General features: G+C 38.7%; 1 long non-coding RNA gene across 1 annotated transcript in view; it reads left to right on the top strand.

Moving 5' to 3' along the window:
- Positions 1-19,665, top strand: part of LOC108529231 (uncharacterized) — a 46,036-nt gene extending 26,371 nt beyond the window's left edge. Inside the window, exons 3-4 of the long non-coding RNA XR_001885445.1 lie at positions 10,415-10,460; positions 18,263-19,665. This is a non-coding gene — a long non-coding RNA (uncharacterized LOC108529231). The remainder of the gene's footprint in view (positions 1-10,414; positions 10,461-18,262) is intronic.
- The last annotated feature ends 2,047 nt before the right edge of the window (positions 19,666-21,712 follow it).

Genomic DNA, 21,712 nt, shown 5'->3' with positions numbered 1-21,712 from the left:
GGGAGTTATACATGATATAAATGATGAATTGATGGGTGCTGACGAGTTGATGGGTGCAGCACACCAACATGGCACAAGTATACATATGTAACAAACCTGGACATTATGCACATGTACCCTAGAACTTAAAGTATAATAAAAAAAATAAATAAATAAATGAAAATATAAAAAAAAGAAAATGTAACAATGTTTAGGAAGTAACCATATCAAAATGACAATTATATAAGTGACTTGTATATGGACTAAGTATGGGCTTCTTCTAAACATTGGAAAAGACCAAGGAAAATTATTTGACTTGTCATTTTCCTTGTATATACCAAGCTCTTCTTGGGTGTCACTATTTCATTCTTTGATTAAAAAAAAAAAAAAATTTCAGACCCATACTGGTTGTCCCACCTAAACTTCCATTTGTATGTAAAATACAGGAACTTCATAATTACAAGTTTAGGTGTGCAAACTATTGCCATTGTTATATTCTAAAGTTGTCAATATAATTTTGAATTTTTTGTCCACAATTTGACTTCTTCATTAAAACATAAATCTCTCCATTATAGAAGAAACTCGATCAAATTCAGTTTTGTTATTGTTGTTGTTTTGGTTAGGGGGAGCACTTCAGGTTGAAAATTTATTCCTCAGCAAGACTATTCTTCCTTTATTATCATTCTCCCTAGTGTTGAGACGAAATGGTAGCTCTGGTGTGAGATGCACAGCAGTGCACAGGGGAGGGTGGGAATAAGTGGGAAAGTCAGAGACTTATGCAACTACAACCTTGTTTTGGTGGTGGCAGAGGTAGACTCATCTACATCTTGGTCTAGGTCCTTTGGTACCATATTGGAATATTGTTGCCTTATCATTGTTAGATGCATGCACCTTCCTAATATTGGCCCACAGAGAGGGGGCCTGAGCTCCTATCAGTGGCAGCAAGGTCAGCCCACATGTTTTGCTATGTGACCAGCATCTAATCTGGGTCACTGGAGCACATGACCCTTGACTCCCACTCCCTCTAGGAATACAGAAAAGTTAGCTCCTAGCTCTTCTCTCCATGCCACCTGGGACCCACCCGCAGGGCCTGGGGAGGCTGCTCGCTGACTCGTGTGCCTCACAGAGTCACTGTGCCTGCTCAGGCATCATATGCCATCAAAAGCTTCTCTCCAACGCTTACTTTCTTTTCACCTATGCACCATTTTTGTCTAGGAGGAAGGTAAAGATGGCCATGAAATGCTCAGACTGATGTGGGGAGTTTCTGTGTCTCTCTTTTCCCAGGAGCTTACTCAGGGTGGAAGGTAGGTCATAGGCCAATATCTAATCCAGTGACTTTCTCTAATCCTTCTTTTCCTCTCCAGTTTGTGGGTGTCCAGATTGTCTGGGGTTAAGTGGAGAGGATAGGAGATCTGAATTCTTACAAACACATTTGCTTTGTACATCTATGTCTTTTAACATCAATGTTTTAATATTTAGTAGATAAGAATTTTCTCCTCTGCTCTCTGATCCCACCATGAGAAATAATCCCTGTGATGAATGGTCTTAACTATACAAGTTGATGAGGGGGAACCAGAAGGAGAAAAAAAAAATGTTGCTTAATATCTTACATTATGACATTTAACCACACAGTAGGTCAGCAGGTATAACAAGAACATCATAACAAGAATCTAGCTAGAACTTGACCAAAGCTAAACCAAATCCAATGCAAACTTTTTTTTTCTTGGCACACCTTCTAAATGTTGCCGTAGACCAGAGGACAGAATAATGTAGAAAAACATCTTCTTTTTCCAATCTTAAGCTGATCATCATTTAGTTGGAAATAAATCTGAGATCCTAAATGGCAACAAAAACAAAAACAGCTCAAGCAAACAGGCAGTATTCACTAATGATGACTTTGGTGAAATAGAGGAAAGGAATTGTCAGGAAGAAGAAGGGAGGCCATGGAAAGTGAATGTCCCTTTGCAGCCATCATTTTTCTAGGGTTGCAGTAGGGGTACAAAGGCAGGGCAACAATCCCCTTTCAGACATGACATGCTGGGGTGTTGGAATTAGTGAAGAGGAGATAACACCCTATTTAAAAATTTAGTTGCTTCCAGTTTCTTTGGGTCACTCATGGTTCTGGTTCCACTGAACTGCTTGCTGTAAATAGAAAGATTTTTCTAGTTAGACTTAAATGATAAAAATCTGGTTTAGTGGGCTGTATGACTATAAAAAAATGTCATAGCCAACCATTTTAGGGCAAGCTTGAAAAGGTGAAATAGTAAAGAGGTATGAAATACACATATCCATACATTCATTCATTTATTTAACTAATTCATTGAGCCAACAACTGTAGTGCACCTACTGTATTCCAGGCCTATGCTAAGCAGTAGAATACAGAAACCAATAAAAAGGAGTATGCACTATCTAGATGCTCACTGTGAGGTAAAGGGACACACAGCAACCAGCTATGTTACATGAGATTATTCTATGGCCAAGGTATGTTAGGGGAAGAGACCAGCTTTACCTAGCTGGGGATTGGGAAGGTATCACAAAGATAGCAGGGAATAATCAAATGTATCCTTTGAAGGAAAGAACATCTTGGAGTTAAAAAGACTTTGATGAGGACCAGAGGCCACAGAGAGCACAGCATGTTTAAGGAAATGCCTAGACTTTAGAGTGAGAGGACCTCAGAGAACTTTTCAGGAAGCAAATGGAAATGAGCCTGGAAAGTAGGCAGGGGCTGGATAATTAAGGACCCCTTAGCCCATCATATAAAATCAGGACATTATCCTTTGATGGAGGAGCACCATTGGCTGGTTTTTTAGCAGGGAACGCGTGACCAAATGTATCACATTTTAGAGAGAACACTTAAGTGCTATCGTGTTGAGTTAATTACAAGGAATCCACAGTGGAAACTGGAAGTCTATTGTATACTATAGGGGAACTAAAATGGGGTCCAACCTAAATCAATAGGAGTGGGAATGGAAGAAAGGGCAGGTTCAAGAGGTGGTATGGTGTAGAACTAAGGCGTTAGGATGTGTGCAAAGGCAAGGGGGGAATAAAGACAATGTCCAGGTTTTTGGCTCAAATGGGGAATAATAGAGCATACACGATAGAGAGAAAGAGCATACAGGATAGAGGAGGTTTCCCGGGGATTAGAGGGTGGAAGTTCAGTTTTAGACATGCCAAATTTGAGATGCCTGTGGGACATCAAAATGGAGATGTCTTACAGCTGTTTGACGTACAGGTCTGCAGCTCAGTATAGAGGTCTGGGCTGATTTATATTTGGGAGTCATGTCTCTGAGGCTGTGAATCAGTCCTGTCGAGAATGCTGATATTTATGAACTAAGAGAGAAGAAGAGTAGCCAGTGAAAGAGACTGAAAAGAGTAAGTCAGAGGTACAGGAGAATATGGGGCCTGATTACCAGGACACAAGGAAGGAGAGAGCATTAGGAAGAAGGGAATGGTTAGCATATTCAAATTCTACAGCAAAGTCACATGGGGCCATTGTAGTAAAGCTGGAGGGCAAAATGACTACTAGCCAGGGAGAGGCAGATTTTGCTCCAATACCTGGGAGAGCTTTCTCACAATCAATACATCTAGTCCCCTGCATACAGCAGGCAATTGGTAAATATTTGCTTGAAATAAGGGTTATTTAATGATGGAATTATTTGTCTGATGAGGACCACACAGGAGTTCATTAAGCAAAGGTAAGCTGCTCAAGTGACAGGGATGCTGTAAAAGGGATCCCTGCAATGGTTGGAGATCTGTATAAAGAAAGCCCTTTGAACAGTTTGGATGGCAAATGTTTGGTGTGAGTGTAGTGGTTTTGTTTTTGTTTTTCATTTTAAAATAAAATTACTTTGGCCAAATAAAGAGTGAAACCCAGCCCACTCCTTACTCATCATGCCATTTGATGTAATTCTTGTAACCCTCGTGTCATAATTTCCTCACCCATAAACTTGGGACATATCATCTGTCCTATCTACTCCCCCAGAGAATAAATGTGCTTGTTAAGTGTTTGGGAACATGAAGAAAAAAAGAAGGATCATGATACAGGACAGGTCTGGGAGATCTAAGCTTGGCTTTGCTACCATTTTCCTAGGTTGACTTAGACAAACTAGTTTTTACGTTTATAAAATGAAGGGGCTAGGCAAGAAGTCGAAGCTCTCTTCTGCCCCCATTTTCTTTCAGGCTGTGATGTTCATTTCTTTGGCATGATCACCATCACCATCATTCCCAGGTTCAGGGCACAGGCAGGTGGAAAGGACTTTTTAAATGCACACTGGCTCAGGTGACCCCCAGTGCAGACGAGTGATGGGGGTAGGGACGAATCTCAGTATTGTGTCCACTTTCCAGATGACATTGCTTCTCAATAAAGTCAACCATGACAGGCCTGGGGTCACAGAACTGACAGACGCTGGAATGGAACCTTCAGCTCGGTTCTTTTCTCTCCAAAACCATGCTCTGTCCACCTCCCTACAGCATTGTGTACTTATGTTGGGCATTGTTATTATTCAACGGCAACCCTGGATTGATAAGGAAGAGGTCAATCCTGCCTTCAGAAGGCCCGACTTAGAGTCCAGTCTTAAGCCCTTGTTTCATGTTCAACATTGAGAAGGTCATTTCCCCATTGTGGAGATGCTCAATTTCTGCATATACAAAGAAGAGAGCCATTGCATCCTGCAGCTTCTGAAGGTCGTGAAGAGGGTGAAATGAGATGAAGGAGGCAGGCTGGGAATCACTATGCACATTGCAGGGCCTGTGTTTCTGTGAGGTTTGCAGGCACATGGTACAGCTGATTGCACAGCGATTACAGTGCTTTTCAATGTTGTGGGGCTCAGCATGCCTGCGCTGGGAGCTGGTTCTCTCCCAATGGCTTGGGTAAAATACCCTTCAGAGGGGCTGCATCCTCCCTCCCTTTCAATCCAAATATTTAGCTTCAAGCTTGCTTCAGCTGTGCTTTGGCAAGAAGTGTTTGGGAGGAGGAGGCTGCTCTGAGGGGCCCTCCTTTGAAGCCCTGGATGTCCTACAGTGATATGGGGCCTTGGCCAAGCAAGTTGAGCTTTGAGGCCAGCAGCAGGTTTGAGACATTCCGGGGGCTGCTGACTTCAGCTGAGGGGGCTCAAAGCCCAGATCCCCACACAGCTGTGGACTCTCAAGGATCTCTCTCTCTCTCTCTGTTTCTTGGGCAGAGCTTCATATGCATCTGAGCCAGCCCTGCAGCAGCCCTTAGCAGCCCTTCTCTGGGGCTGGGTTATCTGTATGCCCAGGAAATCACTGGGCTGAGGGTACAAGATGGGATCTTGGCTTTCTCAAAAGAAGAATAAATTATTATCATTGAGTCCTCTGGGGGAACTCTTGGGGCTGAACTCACCATTACTCCCAGTGACCTACTTGGGAGATTTCTGTTTCTTGTTCCTGAAACCTTAGATTCTGAGGGCTGTTTCTACCATGAGATATAGGACTCATTAACTTAAAAATATAACCACTGCTGCTCAGTTTGGGCCCACTGTACCCATAGAACAGCCGGCAAAGAAAAGAGTTTGTGTACTGGCAGTTTTAATACATCCTGATCATAAGGAGAAAGCATGGTTATTTCACAAAGAGGGTAGGGAAGGATAGGAAGAATATTTACTTTTTCCTCAGGAGATGCCCTACTCTCTAAATCACTGAATTCCTATTGAATGTATTGAGAGAGGTTGGCACTTAGGTATTGTGAATGCTGCCACCTATATTAGAATCAAGGGTAAGAAAAAATTGGAGTGAGAGCAATGGAAGTTGAAGAATAAGATCAATTGAACATATACGGAAGAGGAGTGTCTCTCCTTTAGGTCCAGGTGTGACCTTGGCATTGTATAAGGGCAGGAGGCAGAGGAAGGTGGATGTCCTTCTCTCCAATGGCTCTGCACTCACTCACCTTTCTCAGAATAATTGGTTGTGAGGACAAAAATGATGTCACTATACCACACCATCTCCTTATTTGAGGCAGTAAAGATTTAGGTGTACTTGAATTTACCATTATGATTGAGAGAAAGTGGAGAATCATTTGGGGAAACAAACTAAAAAAGCAGGTTTGTTGACTCAGTGATTCATAAAATGGTCACTGCTTTATTTTCTGTAGCTGGACATTTTCTCCTCTCTTTAAGGTGAGTGACTTGAATAGATTGATGTTCTTGGGGAAGAATACCTATCTCAAAGGTGGAATCACTGATTAATGTTTTCCAGGGATATGTTTATCACTGAATCTGCAATGGCTACAGCAATTCCTGGCAACATGGGTACTCAGAAAATATTTGATGAGTAAATAGAAGGAAGGAAGGGAGAAAGGAAGGCGGGAAAGAAGAAAAGGTAGGGAAGTAAAGGTAGGGAAGGAGAGGTGAGAGGAGGGGATGAGAGGGAAGCAAGGAGGCAGCAGAGTGGTAGGGAGAGAGAGAGAAAAGTGAGGGAGGGAGGGAAGGAAAGAAGGAAGGAAAGGAAGGAGGGAGGGAGGGAAGGAAAGAAGGAAGGAAGGGAAGGAAAGGAAGGAAAGGAAGGAGGGAGGGAGGGAAAGAAGTAAGGAAGGAAAGGAGGGAGGGAGGGAGACAAGGAGAGAGGAAGGAAGGAGGGAGGGAGGGAGGAAGGAAGGAAGGAAGGAAGGAAGGAAGGAGGGAAGGAAGGAAAAGAGTTTCTTATTTCTGGCTCATCAGACTTAGAGGTCACACTTGTGATATTATTCCGTGAGAATGTATTTGGTATCCTGGAGGTGGGAAAAATTCATTTTTGTCTCATTAAATTTATAAAACCCATGGCTTTTTCCTAAGGGAAGAACTGTGTTTATAGAATGGTGAAGTGTTTCAAAGTAAATTGATTCTGCATGCAAAAGTGTATAACAATTTTGTTGACATCAGATTTTTACTATGGTAAGTTCAGAAGGTTGATGTTCAGAAAGCTGATGTTCCTTGACTGTCCCTCTTGGTCTGGTAGAGGTTTCTTTCTGTCACTCCCGTATCATAACTGCATCACTTTGTATTATGGCTCCTCCTCACCTAAGACAGTTTACTTCTGCCTGCTCCTAAGCAGCAAGAATTGAAAGAAAATGTGTAGACTTAGAAGAAATAATACCCCAGAGCCACCTTTAAATGCATTTTTCCAAGGCATATCAAAATATCCTTGGAATTTGTTGTGAAAATTTGACCACATCCTAGTTAGCATGAGGTTAAAATTAACAGTAACATGTGTTTTAGGGATCTCAATTTGCAAAATATTAATAGAGTTCATGGGCAGTTAACTGCAATAAAGGGAGGAAATGAAGTTTATAGTGCAGGGCCCTGGGGATTACAGCTTTCTCTACCCCTGAGCACGTTCATATCCCAGAACTCACGTAAAGTGAGGAAGGCCATAAAAGGAACAAAGAAGGAAAGCTCAAGGTTGATGTTATAGGTCTCTTTCTCTTCCCTCCTGGGAGGGCTTCCAGTGCATCCAGGGGTAGCCTCACTTAGCCTTAGTTTCCTCCTGCCCATTCAGAAACCCATGATTCACCCTGAGGTGCAAAAACAGGGACCTTCAGTGAGACTCATAGCTGCTGACACATCAGAAAGGAGACCTGACCAATTTCTTATCACTTCTGTGGAAATGTGATTCTTATTGCATTTTCATCTCAACTTAAACTACTTAGGCATAAAAAAATTTTAAAAAATGCATGAAGACATTCCAGATTGAGAGTCAGTAGACATGGATTTATGCATTCTCTGCTTTTGACTCTCTTGTGACTTTAAGGAAATCATGCCTTCCTTCTACACTTTTGCCTCCTCACCTAAACAGAAATAGTAGGGCTAGGGGATCTCTAGGGGCTCTTCCTGCTCTTTAGTCTGTAGTTTAATGTGAATCTGACTTTTGTCCAGTGGACTTTCTTAGGAAAATTTACCAAAGAATGATTATTGAATACAAGATTCAGATATTAGAGCCAGGAAAAGTCCATGCAAACTAAAGTAATCACAATAGCAAGAAAGGCGAGATGGAGATTGAATGATGAGAGAGGAAAGAGGTCATTCCAGGCAAAGAGAAGGCTTAGGGTAAAGACCTGAGGTGTGAAGATACAAGGCATGATTTGAAATTCAATGGGAGAGCAAGGTAATTGGAGCAAGGTGAAGAAGGAAACAAAAGAGAGGACCTCCACAGCCTTCCCAGGACTTCATCTGGACCATTTCTGGGGCCACCTTCAGGGACACACGTCAGTGTAGTATATAGGAACATTTTTGGACTCAAAATGTCAAAAAAGGTGGCTGATCTGGACTGTTTCTGATGAGGGCCCTACTGGTCTCGCCTGCCGAGTTAGTGCTCTTGTAGCTGAGACCTGACTTTCTCACTCCAGTTGGTAGCTGTCCTCATGTCAGTTCCTTTCACACTAGCTCCTCCACAGGCCTTTGCCATACTCACCTTCTGCTTCTAGAATGGGAGTCATTCTGCCTTCGAGAGAGCCTCCATGGAAAGAATCTGGGAGTGATGACTTTCCAGGGTGTTAACATATGAAATCTTTCACCCTCTTCATATATATATATATAGTTGTTTTTTGTTGTTGTTGTTGTTTTTTAGGTAGAGTTGTTGTTGTTTTTTTTTAGGTAGAGTCTTGCTCTGTTGCCCAGGCTAGAGTACAGTAGTGCAATCTCAGCTCACTGCAACCTCTGCCTCCCAGGTTCAAGCAATTCTCTTGCCTCAGCCTCCTGAGTAGCTGGGACAATAGGTGCATGCCACTACTCCCGGCTAATTTTTGTATTTTTAGTAGAGATGGGGTTTCACCATGTTGGTCAGGCTGGTCTTGAACTCCTGATCTCGTTATCCACCCACCTTGGCCTCCCAAAGTGCTGGGATTACAGGGTGAGCCACCATGCCTGGCCCCCTCTTCATATTCTTAAGGCTCAATCTTCTGAGCTTCCAGGAGGCCCAGTACTCACACCACTTCTGCTCTTGGCAAAGTTATCAGGAGCCTTCTATCACTTCAATCTTTGGGACAGTGAAGTTCAGTGGAGCTCAGACTATCATGAACCCTTGCTAGTATCCATTGACTGGGTTTGACACCCAGCCACTCTCATTAGATTCTAATCACTTTTTGCCACAGTGAGGTCTGAGACTTAGTACTCTCTGGGTCACCCTGCTGACATCTCTATTCCCTCTGACCTTGTCGCTAGAACTGGGATCTGGCCTTGTATTTTTCTTAGTCATGAGCCCCTACTTTGTTAAGTGTTTCAGGCTCCCCAGGACCACAGTTCTCAGCTCATTTATCTACAAATATTAATATCCTGCCTTGTGCTTGCCTGGATTCTTTATCTGACTGGCAGGTGCTCTGGGGTAGACCACCTTCTGAACTGTGACCTAGGTTGCAACAGCCTCTCACACCTGTATCCTTAGGCTCATTTGTGTTGCATGCTTCAATTCCCAAAACATTCATCACACATTCTTCTTACATAAACTTCATTTCTTGTCCTTGATTTGTGAGCAGTTAGAGCAATAGCCCCCCACAGAAATATCAAAAGCTGTTTGTTATTACAAAGACCTCATTCTACTCTCATTAAAGATGTTGGGAAAGAATGTCATGATTCTAGCTCATATTCTTGATGGGAATAATTTGATAACTACCTGATAAAACTTTTTAGTGTCATAATCACTTGCTCTGAATCTCCAGAACACTGAGAAATTGAAGGAAATATGTAGGGGTTGTTTGTTCCTTTATTTGCTTATTTTAATTAAAGTCAGCATTTTCACAAAAGTTGTGGTCTTTTTAATTGTGCACACTTTGTGCCTTAGTTTATCTGTGTTCAGTTCCTGGCCAGAGATCATTTGTTTTCATAAGAATGTACATGTGTCTGAAGCATCAGAGCTACAGGCACTGCTCCCACCCCATCCCTGCAGACTTCATCCTGCTCAGTCCAAGGCAAGGGAACTATCCACTGGCTCAGACCCATTATGAGAGAAGTCTAGAATTGTCTTATCTATTAGTCCTGGGCCAAAAGGAAACTGAGGAAGCTCTTCAGTACACAAGAGTCTAATGGATGGCAGGTCTCTCAACCCCCACAAGCATGCCCACCACAGGCAGAAGATGTCCACTGCCATCCCTCACCAAGCTGATTGAACACTCACAATCTCATGGGACTGCTCAGTGCTGAGTTAACAGAACCCCTTTGGAGCCTGCGAACTGGATTCCTCAGTACATCCAACAAGGGCTTCTACACTTTTTCCTCACTCAAGACATACTGAGCTTTTTTCCCTCAAATGGGCCAATGCAATTGGTGCCTGTATGGTAGACACATCTGACAGCAATAGCTTAACTGAAGCCTACCCTGAGAATGACCCTGTACAGCAGATGGACCTGACAGCAATAATTTAAGAAATGAGGGTGCTCATGTGGAGGTTGCTGAGGAGAGGGTACTCAGTGAGGATGTTATGTAAACTGCATGTGTTTTTTTGCCAGCAGTTCTGGTTTTCCTGTCCAGCCTGCCACCACTGAACCATCCCTGTATGTAAGTTCCCGCAAATAAAACCATAGGCCTCTTTTGCTGGCTCTAGGTCTCTTCTCTAGCCTCTTGAACCCAGTGCCATCCCTACTGAAGTTAATAGGGGTCTGGCATGACAGTGTCACAGCATGCTTCAATGCCTGCAAAATAGACCGAGTCTTATGGTTTTGGCTCTGTTGAGTTTATTCTGATGAAGGCAAGGTTCTTATCCTTTTCACTCATCCATAGTCAAGGAGAAAGGCCATCCATGGGAGCTGACGCCCCAAGGGGAGATCACCTATTACCCTAGATAACTCAGGTCTGGTCTCCCCAGCACAAGTGTCAATATAGGCAAAATTACTTCTGATTCCAGTCCCAAAGTTCTTCATATTTCTTGCTTTTCCAGCTGATTCCCTTAAGCAGCCCAAAATCCTCTGAAGGGCTTGACATGTGCTGAGCTCCCGAAGGCTGTGGGTAAAGCCAACTGTGGAGCTTCAGGGGATGTTTGCATGCTGAGCAGGCTTAGCAGAGACACTGTGCCAAGGAGTGTTTTTAGAGTGAAGAGGAATTTGAGTTTTTCTCATCTAGGACCAGGAAAGATTACTGGTATGACTCAGAGGATTACAGTAAGAGAGCCTTTTCAATAATGGGGTAAAGAGGAAATCAGACTGAGTTTGTAGGAGGCATCTTGGGGTTTTAATCCCTGCTCAACAGCTTACCAACTCGGGGGCTATCAGCCATTTATTTCTCTTAGCCTTGATATCTTTATCAATTAAATAGAGATAATAATACGCAGGTACCCTGAGAATTACATGTGGCCATGGTTATAAAATATCTAAACAACATTTGGTACACAGTAAGTGCTCAATATATAGAAGCTGTTTACTACAATAAAGGAGAGTTAAGGCAGGTTACTGGAATTACTTCATCATTTTCTCTAGATCTGAGAGATTCCAAAGGAGCTGATATAACCAGACATATGGCCTAGTTAGTTCTAGGAAAATGTATAACAAAACTCACTTTTCTTATAAGCTTCAGCAGAACTAAGGGAAATAACTGCCCCAAAGTTTGGAGAAGAGCAAAAGGCTGAATTCAGGGCCTATTTGTCTTGCAGACAAGTAGAAGCTCCCTACGGCATACTCAACACCGCATATGTGCACAGAGGTGCACAAACACAAAGGTGCAGACACACATGCACACGTGCACATATTCACATACGGAGCTCCCACTCCACGACTGAGCTACCTCCCTTGCCCATTGTTCTTAAGCTCCTATGCTGTATCAAAGGAGAAGAAACTGATGTTTCAAGCTTGTTGAATTCTAACTCATCAAAATAGTTTGGTTTACCCCCTGTGCTACTTTACAAGGCACTTAGGCATTTTTTCATGGGGTTGGGAAATCATGTTTCATCAGTAATAAACAGGATCAACCCCCAAAGACTGAAGCTCAATTTCAAGCTCAGAACCCAGGAGGTCAGAGTGGATTCTATCACAGAAAATCCCAAACTCCCTTTCCTTAGCAAAGCAAAACATATTCTGGGAGAAAGAGAGGAGGCTTCAAGTCAAGCACAGCAGTTTCTAATATTTTTCCACTTGACTTTTCTTAATTAGTGTTGACTAGCTTAACGAAGCAATTAAGGGGCTTATTTGCTTTTTAAAATCACATGTGAAATTTAAGAAACCTTGAAATAGAAGAAATATTTGTCCCCAAGATCTTACTCCACAAGGGATATCAGTTTGAATATTCTCCAACCACTAGAAAGTGAGAACAACTGGCCCTGTTCTCCAAATGAGGCCTAAGCAAAACAGAAATCGCAGTAGCCGGTTCTGCGTGTAGAAATCCTCAGTAAGTGAACGGCTGCTGTTCAGATGTTATTTCTGAGACTTCCATTGAAAACAACAATGATAATTAGTTTTTCATAATAAAGACATCTACCACTTATTGATTAATTATGAGCTAAGAAGTGTGTTGCAGACTTTTCATATGTTATTTCAATTTAAATCTGTAAATGTTCCCTTCCCTTTTTACTAGAGTAAGAAAATAAGGATTCAGAGCGGGTGAATGGCATGCCCAGGGTCACACACCTGTCAGGACCTCGACTGAAACTTTTCTCATTCAGACACATGGTTGTCCCATGACATTTCACTTTCTTCCCTTGTGATAATTCTAAACCAGGAGAATTGTGGCTTAAGCACACCAAAGATCATTAAATAACTAAACTTGTGTGTGCATGTTTACACCTACATTTATATAAATAGCATATACAATAGTAAAAAATTGTTATTTTTAATAATTATATCTAATTATCTGTATGACAATCTAATAAGCCCCTGATAGTATATTAATCATATGATTATAGTTTAAGTTATTTACATGAAATAATAAGCTTACATATCACAATTTATAATTGATATAAACAAATTGATAATACAAATATATAGTATATTAAATGTGATATGTATGTAACATATACATGAGACCTACAAATCCATAATATGTAATACAAGCCATAATATAACATGATATATAAAACATATAATACATAATATTGTGATATATATAATGTGTTTGTATAAAATACACAACACATGATATATAATACATGGAAATTATGTCTTTAATAATTGTGTATAATTACAGAATTATCAGAAATTTTGATACTGGGTTAACAATTAGATTATTTTAATAAATATATACTTATAGGACAATATTCTATATTATAATATAACTCAATAAATAAATTTGATTATTAAATAATAATATTATGGAGTAATTAACTGGACTATCCAGAGTTTAATGTGTGCATCTGGTCATACACAAGTTCACATTTATTGTCTATCATGTGCTAGAAACAGTGCAAAACACTTTATATATCACCTTTTTAAACCTTTCCACAAACCAGCAAGGTAGGTACCATTCACTGAAAAGAAATTGAGGCTTTTATCAGTCAAATATTCTTTTTTTTGTTTTTCTTTTAGGGGCACAGAGCTAGCAAAAGAGCCAGGAATCAACCCTTATTTTGTCTTATTCCAAATGATATCAAGTGTTTGTATTCTACCAAGTCAGATAAGTAGGTGGAGGAAAGACGAAGTGACAAAACACAGGAAGGACAAAGAGATTACGTCTTCATGCTTCCCTGCGCCTTGAAAATGTAGTATATGCCAAGTTTTCATTGATTCAGTGGGGAAGGCAAGGGACGCTGGCCTGGTGCCAATTCAACCACTCTCTCAGTCTCTTGTTTATTCAACAAGCTGTTCCTCTGGGTCCTGGGGAAGAGGGAATTATTTGGGGTGGCAGCCCATGGCATATGTCCTGATGCAGCCTGTGGCATATGTCCAAGCCCCTCCCAGTGTGACACTCTTGTGACCAGGGTCCATATGCTCATGGTACTCCCTTGGACTTAGCTATTTTTTCATTGCCTCTGGGACTGCAAGCTAAATACTTGGCACTGGAAACACTGCCAGCAGCAGCACAGTTTGGGAGTACATCCCACATGGGCACTGAGTCAACAGTGCCAACAGGAGGAAAACATATGAGCCCAGGGAGATTTCTTAACTATTTACCCAGTGGGGGAAATTGTTTATTTTCTACATATCTCCCAAAGAGCCCATTTATGAGCTCCATTTATGACTTCAAACAGGTAAGTTGGCAGAGACATGGCAGTGAAGATAAGATGATGACTAATTAATAGCCTTGCAACAGGTTTCAACACCCAGATCTACAACTACCATTATTATTTTTCTTAACCACTAACATTTATTTTCAAATACAAACATGCTTTTAAGTATTTTTCTTAATACAGATAATAGTTTTATCTTGTTCCTGGCACCATTTCCTCTTCCCAATAGGGTTATAAATAGGGTATTCCATTTGGCAAGGGTCTTGTCCATGGCATTGGAGAGACGGTTCTATAGTTACTGTAACAAAACAGCACATAGTTGGCATATTTCTCCCCAAACTTTCCTAACATTTACACTGCCATCTGCATACTTTTCACTTGACTTCACTCTGAAAATTGACTGTTCCTCTGATACATACCAGAGACTTGGCTACTTGGACATTTGGAAACAAAATAGAAGGAACAAAACATGAAAAAGGAAGCATTCTTCCCATTTCTGATCCCAGGCATTCAATACTTGTAGTAGTACAGTAGTTTGTAAGAATGGTTTAAGGTAGCTTCCTTTGAGGTCAATTTTAATTTTAAGATTTTAGGATTCTGTGAATGAAGGGATAATTCATTAATTAATATACTAATATCAATAACTGCTTTATTTTCCTGAGTTCATACGGCTATTTGCCCATATTTAAATATATATGTAGAAAATGTGGGATCACTATGTGTAAGAAAACTCAAAATGAGTCTTAAAACACAATAAAGTTAAAATGGAAGATCCAGACCTAAAACCCTTTCCAAAGCTCTGCTCGCAACATTTCAAATAAGTGTCAGATAACGCAAATGAGTTTTTAAGAGGATTAAGATGCTAGAACATAATATATCTGGAAGTTCAAGGATTTCCATTGTTATGAGACAAAGAATGCATAAGAATACAAATCTCCATAGTTTTGTCTTCCAGATAACCGGATAACCCTCACCATCTGGGCTTCACTTTCTTTTCAGGTTTAAATAAAGGAGGGGGAAGGTTTCAGCAATAGCTGCAGGAGTTATTGATGAATTGAGGATTCTCCAAAATCAGACTTTTAGAGAGATAGAATACACATAGCCCTTGCCTGGAGAACTGGATAAATTCACTCTGTCTTCATCAAACATGGTTAGCCCAGGCATCATTTGAATGAATGTGAAGGAAAAACTAACTTCTCGATGTTTTTTCCTGAAACTCTGCCTGTGCATTTGCTCATGTCATATGAGCATATAGAAGAGAAGCCAGGTCACTGAGTTAATATTGGCCCATAACACATTTTATGGAAGGCTATTTGGTGCCTAGTCATTCCCAGAACGTCTTCATATGAGGATTTACTGAGCCAAAAACAATTTAAGATTTATTTGAGAAGTCACCCAAGTGATGAGTCCATTTGTGGATACAAAGATATTAGTGATTAGAATGGTTGTGTTGGAGATGAGAAGTTGCATTGCTGTTGCTGCTGTTGTTTTATTCTTTTTCTTTGCTCTTATGCAAAATACTGTAGGAAAATAATTTTGTTTTACCAAGTTTAATGTGAGATTTTACTTGTGATTTTGATATTTTGATCCCAAGCCTTACAGTTGGAGAAGTCAAATTTTCTGTTTTTGTTTTAAAAATCGTTTTAGCTTATAGAATGAAGGAGTGAACACTGGCTAACTTTACAGAATATTTTATCCATAATTAAGAATCTAATGAAGCTGAAACAAGAACATTGTTTCTTATGGGTTTAAAATAATATAGATGATGTATTTTCATTACAAGTGCTTTGGAGATAAAAATTTGAGGGAGAATAAACCAGTACACACCTGCACACTCACACACACACTCACACACACATTTACACACATACAGAAAAAAAAATACTTTTTTAAGCCTTACCTGCTGACATATGTTGTGTTTAAATGAATATTCACTACATCCAACTCTTGTCACTTTCATCCATCTTAGGTATTTAATTTAACATTAAATATCAAACATTAACATTTAACATTAATATTTAACATTAACATGATGTCTAATAACATTAACACAGAGCTATGGTTGAGTTTGTAAGACAATATCACATGCACAACATATATTTGTGTAAGGCATGATGCTGGGTTCTGGATGTTGACTGAGAGATGAAAGAATGGACATCATTTTGACATTGGAAAAATTCATAAATTTGGTGGAGAACAAACATTTGTCATACAAGCTAAATGAGCGTAAGTTGCATTTTAAACTCAGCAGTTCACAAATGTATCAGTTACAACCTTAACATCTTCTTTGATACCAACTTCCAATTCATCTATCTTATACTTTTCTTACCTTGGCCTCCCCAAATTATCTCAGTTCATCTCTCTTCTTCAGTCAGTCAGTGTCTGCTTCCTGTGAGTAAACCTACAATTCTGTGCTAACCTGTCACTCTATAATTCAAGTCTCTCTTGATTGGCACTGTCTAAAATGATAGCCCCTAGCCACATCTGGCTTTTACATTAAAATTAAATTAAACTTTCAGATTTTTATTCAAACCAGTCACCTTTCAAGTGCCCTACAGCCACATATGGCCCATTGCTACTATTGGTGAATGACGCTGGTATTTCCACTGGCTCAGAAAGCTCTGAGACAGATCTGCTCTAAAGCACAGTTCAAAGCTCGCTTGCCAGGCTCGTCTCCCCATGGTTTCCTCAGGCAAGCGAGCCTCCAATAAGTTAAATATTCATTGTTTTCTGCATATATTCTGAGCTTCACTGACTTGGGGGCTTTCCTATTTCCAAAGCTTCAAGTGTTCTTTTGAAATCCTATAGTCATTTAAGGCCTAGAATAAAGAATTGTTTCCCCTTCTTTTAATAAGCCTTTTCTTTTCTTTCTTTCTTTTTTTCTGTTTGTCACACAGCCTTTATTTCTCCCTCACTTTTTTTTTATTATAATACTTTAAGGTCTAGGGTACATGTAAACAACATGCAGGTTTGTTACATAAGTATACATGTGCCATGTTGGTGTGCTGCACCCATTAAGCCTTTTCGAATCTTCCCAGTGAGAGCTTTGACTCCTCTGGAATCTGAGAGCACACTTTGTGCCTCAGCTGTGCTTCACTTAGAGCTCTGTTTCAGCGACGAGTTGGATGCAACGGATGTCCAGTTCTTCAAACACAGCATATGTGAGCAGATAAGCCTTAAAAAATTGTGAACTGCTGAGTTCAAAATGTAAGTCTTCAGAGGATTTTTTTTTTTTTTTTTTTTTTTTTTGCTCCAGTAGTTGGTTATGCTAGTTTTTTGAGGTCAGGGGAAGCATGAAATTTTCATATTTCATGACCTCTGGTTTTCTTCTTTGTGTGTTTTATTTTACTTATTTTTTTTTAAGTTTTGAGGACATTAAAGATAAAATAAAAGAATAAAAAGGGAAGAAGGACACAATTGGTGACAAAATCTGAAGGTGAAAATGAAGAAANTTTTTTTTTTTTTTTTTTTTTTTTTTGCTCCAGTAGTTGGTTATGCTAGTTTTTTGAGGTCAGGGGAAGCATGAAATTTTCATATTTCATGACCTCTGGTTTTTCTTCTTTGTGTGTTTTATTTTACTTATTTTTTTTTAAGTTTTGAGGACATTAAAGATAAAATAAAAGAATAAAAAGGGAAGAAGGACACAATTGGTGACAAAATCTGAAGGTGAAAATGAAGAAATAGAGTTACATCAACCATATATGAGGGAAGGATGGGGTTGCTGCACACTGTAGAAAAAAGTCCTATAATTAAACTCTTTTTCTGTTAATTTGCTTTCTGGATCTATGTGAGTTAATTACTGTCACTAAACCTGTCATTTGTTTTTGTTTTATTTTATCTGTAGAATAAAAATAGTAATGCTCACCACATAGGTTGTTGTAAATATCCCTTAAGGTAATATATGTAAAAGCGCCTCTTAATGAAAAAAAAAAAAATGTCTCATACAAATGTGAGTGGTTGTTTACAGCAAGCTTCCAGAAAAGGAGGGTTTGGAATGGGGAGAAACACATGTTCTCCTGTCCCTTCACAAACCCACTTTCTTCTGACAAAGCCCTGCCGACTGATAAAGTTCCAGTAGGCTCTTTGTGAGTTATCCACAGGGTTCTCTTTTTATCTCACAGAAATATTTATATAACTATACATTTCTATAATATTTTTTATTCCACCCTCCTTGGGATGTAGTTATGACTGTTGAATATTTACTTTTCAGACATTCCTTCTCCCTTTGAAGAAATCCACAAAAGAAAAAGCAAAATACTGACACGTTTTCAAAGCCATGATTTACAGGAATGAATTCTGAAAAGCAAGTGGCTAACATCCGAGTTCATCATCAAATAATATTTCTAAAGCACCCTCTAGTGTCTGGCCCCAAGCCAGATGATTCAACGCCTGAAGAAGCTACAGACTTTTTAAAAGTAAAATAGACTCATGTCTGCTCATGAGAAGCAAGTTGGCATCATTTAGGATGTCTTAGGAATGTCTCTCTAAATAAGGATTAAAAATGGATTGCTGTAGAAAAATTAATACAGGTACAAACACTAATAATATTGAATGCAATTTAAATTCCATTTTAAAATAGATAATAGGGTTTAAAATAACATGTCGAAAATTGTACTGGAATTAGCAAAATTTAAAATCTTAGGAAGAAAAATCCTGATTTGTATGTGAAAAGGTTTTGAACTGAGGAAAATTAAGACTAGCAAGAGTAGATAGGGGTTGTCTAGTAGGAATCATAGACCCATCAGCCATCTGATTATGCTGTGACTGATACTAGCCTGTAGTTTTCATCCAGTAAATCATCAAGTGGTGCAGTAGAAAGAGCACGGTATGTAGAATCATAAGACTCATAGTTTGGGGTCAACTCTACTACTCACTTGGCCATGTGGTTTGGAACACATCACAAAAGATTTATGAGCCTTCGCTTCTTCACATGTAAAATTGTGATGATTTTGCCAACTTCATAGAATTGTTTAGACTTTAGAGTATTACATAGGATACAACGGACTAGTTCCTTGAACAAAGTACTTGCCCCCGAAATGTTACTATTTTTTCTAGTTGTGTGATTGATTTTGCAATCAGCAATTTAATATTATGCATTCAATAGGTTTATAATATGCATTCAACGTGACTTGCATATATTTCATAAAAACAAATTTGAATATTTTTCTCATTTTCTCATTCACATATCTTTGAGAATGGCATCATAGTTTTATTTTGATAATGAAGTAATAGAGTCAATTCCTGAATAGGCTAGTTGACTTTAATGAGAAATACCCATTTATTCATTCATTTCATTTTCAACTCTTAAATCCATAATGGCCCCTTCACTATGGGTTTCTTATATTAATAAGATGGACTAGATACTTTTATCACCTACAAAAAAAATCTTTGTAGGCAGAGCAATAAAGAGTACTGAATCATTTTAAGAAGTCACATAAAAAATGACTTTTGAACATGGAAGGACTCGGCTTGATCAAGCAAATTCTATTTCAAAGTTTTACTTGCAAGGTTATTTATTACTGTGTGGAATCTCACTCCTGTGGCTGGGGTCAAGAAAAATGGGGACACAGGTGTCTGCCTATTTGCACAGGCATTAAAAAGTATTGTAAAATGAGCTTCAGCCTTTTAAGTTACTGTCTTCTTTATAATAATAATCTTTTCCATTTTACAAGGTCTATATTATTTTTAGGTAAGAAAACACTGTAGAGTTCATGTTTTATTGTTCCTTGCAGTTATATAAATTATATTTGGCCAAAACAAATGTAATTCCTACTGTGTGAACTGGGAACCCAAAATGTTGATTTTCCTCAAGTTATAAACAATGTGAAGATATGTTATACTAGGTCACAATTTTCCAGAGCAGAGCAAAATATATAACTCAGTTTTAATAACAAAACTGCATATATCATTAAAGCTTCCTACTCCACACAGAATGTATTATATTACTCTGCCCAGCAAGAGACATCCTTTGTGTAGACCACAATTTCTAAAATACCATTTGATTGAATAGAAAACAGGTTAGCCATTTGTTAGTTTAAAAGAAAACATAAAGGGTAAATGCTCATGGACATTCTGCTTTGTCTTTGCTAGTGAATATTAAATTTCTTCTCACTAAGTTTAAATGTCACAGATTTTGTAAACAACAAGGTCTGGGGGAAAACCATTATGACCCTTTTCTGACTATTAGATGAATCCTCATATTTTTAGCAACTTAGAAGCAGATGTCCTCTCCTTTTCAGCACCAATAAACCTTATTTATACATGTACTATATCAACTTCAAGCCTTATTGTAATTATTTACGTACAAGTCTGCCTCCCCAAATAGACTTGCAACTTAAGGCAAAATCCAGACTGCATTATGTTTGTATTCTGAGCCCCTGGTTCAATGTCTACCACAAAGTTGGAACTCTAGAAATATTAAATAAAAGAGTATATGCTGAAAATTCACCACCAAATTGTTAATTTACCCACCCGCCGTTCCTTTCAGAATAACTCCAAAATTTAAGAAATTGTAAGTACTATCTTTACAACACTGATAGGAATCAGGAACTATTTCCTTTATTAAAAACTCACAGATGGGATTATTAGCTAGTCTGTCCTCCTTATTTCACAGATGGGGATTTGAGGGACCAGAAGAAGGAAGCTTCTTTACTCTTGCTATATCATAAAACTGATACCAATTATGTTTATATGATATAAAAGTAGTCCATGTTAATTCTAAACATTTTGACAAGTTCAAACATACGTAAAGGAGCCAACAACCACATGAAAAGATAACTTGAAAAGTCATTAAATGTAAATCAAAACCACAATGAGGTATTACCTCAAACTTATGAGGAAAGCAAAGCAGAAACCAGAAACTACCAAATGTTGATGAGTATGTGGAGAAACTGGAACCCTTGTGTGCTGTTAGTGGGCTTGTACAATGGTGCAACTGCTATGGAATAGTATGACAGTTCTTCCAAAAATTAAAAATAGAATCACAGCATGATCTAGTCATTTTACTTCTGGGTATATACCCAAGAGAATTGAAAGCAGGGTCTTGAAGAGATATCTGCATGCCCTTGTTTATAGAGGCAAAACCCAAATGTCCATCAGGGTATTAATGGACAAACAAAATAAGAAATGGAATCTTACCTAATCTTAAAACAGGAAGGTAATCTGTCACATTCTACAACATGGATGAACCTTGAGGACATTATTTTTAGTAAAACATTCCAGTCACAAAAAATCAAATACTGTATTATTTCACTAATATGAGCTATCCAAATTAGTCAAATTCATACAGACTGAAAATAAAATGTGATTTTTCAGGGGCTACAGGGAGGCAGTACTGGGTAGTTGTTCAATGTATGTAGAGTCTCAGTTTTGCAAAATAAAAATTTCTGGAAGTATGTTGCATCATAATGTGAATATACACAACACTACTGAATATACACTTAAAAATGGTTAAGATAGTATTTTATTTTTTTCTACACTTAAAAATGTATGAAAATACACATAAAGGAAAAGAATTAAAAAATATATAAAATAACATCAGAAAAGGTATAATTAATATATTTAGTTGTTTTATGCAATATTTATATATTTGAGATCATATTATGTAATAATATACCTTATTTTTATAACAAAAATAGGACAAAAGCATTTTTTTATTTTA

The sequence above is a fragment of the Rhinopithecus bieti genome, unplaced genomic scaffold (genome assembly GCF_001698545.2).
Source record: "Rhinopithecus bieti isolate Rb0 unplaced genomic scaffold, ASM169854v2 scaffold_4781, whole genome shotgun sequence".
In the NCBI taxonomy this organism is placed as follows: Eukaryota; Metazoa; Chordata; class Mammalia; order Primates; family Cercopithecidae; genus Rhinopithecus; species Rhinopithecus bieti.
This window is presented reverse-complemented; position numbering and strand designations above follow the sequence as displayed.